The sequence below is a fragment of the Lupinus angustifolius genome, chromosome LG05 (assembly GCF_001865875.1).
Source record: "Lupinus angustifolius cultivar Tanjil chromosome LG05, LupAngTanjil_v1.0, whole genome shotgun sequence".
NCBI lineage: Eukaryota > Viridiplantae > Streptophyta > Magnoliopsida > Fabales > Fabaceae > Lupinus > Lupinus angustifolius.
This window is the reverse complement of record NC_032013.1, coordinates 15,418,588-15,421,905: the sequence shown is the minus strand read 5'-3', so window position 1 is coordinate 15,421,905 and position 3,318 is coordinate 15,418,588.

Here is a 3,318-nt window from a genome sequence, read left to right as displayed (position 1 = left end):
AGGTTCCCAAATATTTTTGGGCTGACGCAGTACACACTGCCTGTTATGTGATGAATCGTATACTTCTTAGACCTACTTTTTCAAAAACCCCATATGATATTTTAAAAGGTCGAATACCGAATATTGCTCATCTTCCTGCATTCGGGTGCAAATGTTTTATTTTGAATAATGGAAAAAGATCTTTGGGAGAATTTGACTCGAAGGCTGATGAGGGCATATTCCTAGGGTATTCATTATATAGTAAGGCTTTCTGTATGTTTAATAAGTCTTCCATGCAAGTAGAAGCGTTTATTCCTGCTCATTTTGACGAATCTTCTCCAAAAGAGAAGATAAAGGTCGTTCCTGATGATATTTCAGGTGTGCTATAAGAAGATTATTCAAGGGACATGAACCAGAACTATGGAGAAAATGCAGAACAAATAGTTCAAAAGGATCATTAGGACATGATGATCGCATGGAAGACCAAAAAGGATCATCCACTAGACAAGGTGATAGATGACATATCTATGGGGGTGGTAACCCGTAGTTCTTTATGTAATTTCTATAATTTCGTTGCATTTGTGTCTCAAATCAAGCAAAAGACCATTGATGAAGCCATCGAGGATGTACATTGGGGTATAGCTATGCAAGAGGAGCTAAACTAGTTTGAGCGTAATAATGTTTGGGACTTGGTCCCTAAACCAAAAGAACATACAGTAATTGGTACGAGATGGGTCTTTCGTAATAAGGTAGATGAATCTGGCTTGATCATTAGAAATAAGGCTCGCTTAGTGGCCAAAGGCTACAACCAGGAGGAGGGTATCGACTATGATGAGACATGCGCTCCTGTAGCCATACTTAAGGCCATTAGGATGTTCACATCTATCAAGAATTTTAGGCTCTGCCAAATGGATGTTAAGAGCGTATTTTTAAATGGCTATATTCAAGAGGAGGTGTACGTAGACCAACAACCAGGGTTTGACAACTTCAAATACCTGAACCATGTGTGTAAACTCAAAAAGGCCCTTTATGGCCTGAAACAGGCTCCCAGAGCCTGATACGATAGATTCAGTTCGTTCCTATTTGAAAAAGGGTTCGAAAGAGGTATGGTCGACTGATAACTGCCAAACATACCTAAAAATCATACACTTTTATGGCACTTATCTTAATCATAATTGAGAAAAACCAACTTAAAACAACACCTTTTGTATAAAATATCACAATTTGGTATATTTGTGTTTGTATTGCCTTTGAATGTATTTTGTAGGAAATAAAATGAAGACAAGAAGAGAAACGATTCATGGTCACAAACCAACAAAAGTCAAAAAAATCAAGGTGCTCAACCAGGCAGCTGAGCATGGAACAAGCCCCGCTGAGCTGACCTGGCCACCTGCTTGACCTGGACCAAACTGCTCAACCAGGCAGCTGAGTGGACTTGCTTAGCCGCTCAGCCTAGCACCAGAATAGGCCTGGCACGCGAACCATGGATTTGACGTGCAAACTCAGATTCATATTTTTATTAATGGACTTCAGCAGCAGCATAAATGGATACTAAATGCTACTACAGGCAGACAATTGATGACCAAACCTCCACAAGAAGCCATTGATATTATCGAATCCATGGATTTAAATGATCAGAAAAGTCAACATCAGCGAAGGCCACCACCCAGACAAGGTGGAATGCTTGAACTAAACCCAGCCGATGTTGTTTTGGCCCCACACAAATTGCTTCAAAAACAGTTAGAAGAGGTGACCCAAAAGCTTAATGATTTACCAAAACAATTGTGGGAAAACTCAAAGAAGCATATTTTTAAGTGTGACAACTGTAATGAGGACCATGATGCCAATGTCTGCCAGAATGAGGAGGTAAATTTTGTTGGGAATCCTCCAAGGCAAAATTTTCAAGGTAATTACCCTCAAGGGGGTAATAATCAATTTCAAAGGAATCAACCATGGAAGCAAGATCCTCCTCAAAGACAAAACTTCTACCCTCGAAATAATCAATATCAGCATCCAACTCAGGACAAAAGTATCAAATTGGAGGATACTCTGAACCAGTTTATGCAGATGACCATGGCTAATCAGAAAAACACTGATGCTTCTCTTAGGAATATGGAAATTCAGATTGGCCAGCTGGCCAAACAAATAGCTGAAAATGAAAAATCAACATTTTCAGCTAACACAGAAATAAATCCTAGAGAACATAACCATGCGGTCCTGAGAAGTGAATCCGGACCATCGGGGCAGTAGAAGTGTTGATCAATGTCAAGCTAATGACATTAAGCTAATGACATTAAAGAAGCGCTTGCTGGGAGGCAACCCAGTATATTTTGAGATAAAATATTATAATAATTCTCTTTTCTACATTTTATCCTTTTTCTAAATTTTATGTTTAAAAGTAAAATTATACTTTTAGGAATCAAAAATTGGAAAGTAACCTTTTGAATAAGAGAAAAATTTTATTTTCAAAAATGGATTATTGGGCCAAATGTGCAAAATTCAGAAATCAAGAAAAGGACCCAAAATATAGTCAAAGTCTTGGTCAAAACTCATTACTCAGTCAAGCCTGGACCACTGAACCATCGCTAAGCGTGGGGTACAATGCGCTCAGCATGGGTACCATGCGCTCAGCATGGGTACCATGTGCTCAGCGTGGGGGACCATGCGCTCAGCGCAGGTCTGACCAGGCCAGTACCTTGGAACCAAAAAAATCCTCAAAAGAGGAGTTTTTCTTAAATTTTTGACCGAAATTATTGACCAAGAACCTTGACCAAGGACTTCCTCTTCAAAATCCTATATAAACACCCATTCTTGAAACATAAGCATCAAGCAAAATTTTCTCCTTAACTCAAAAGCTCTTTCTCTCAAAAATTTCAAATTCTCTCTTCACTTTCATCATGAATTTTCGAAGTTCATCAAGGAGAGGAAAGGAAGTCTCAAGGGAGAGTAACAACTCCAAATTTGTCTCCAATGATGCTAAAGAAAAGTTCAAAGAAATCACACTAAAAAATGTTATAACTTTGGAAAGAATTGTTAACTTGAGTGATGATGACTTTGGAGGTTTTCTTTTCATCATAGAAAATTATGGGTGGCAAAAAATTGTTCAACCAAAGAAAATGTTTTCTTTGGATGTAGCCAAACAATTTTTTGCCAACTCAATCACTTCAAGTGAGGCAAGGAGAAATCGTTACACTTGGGTAAATGGAACTCAAGTTTTTTATAGCAAGCAAGTAATCAATGAATACTTGGGTAACCCATGGAAGCCAACAAGTGATGATCATGAATTGTGCGATTTTCAAATAAAGCTCAAAGCATCCTCTTTGGGTGAAGAAGAAAGTC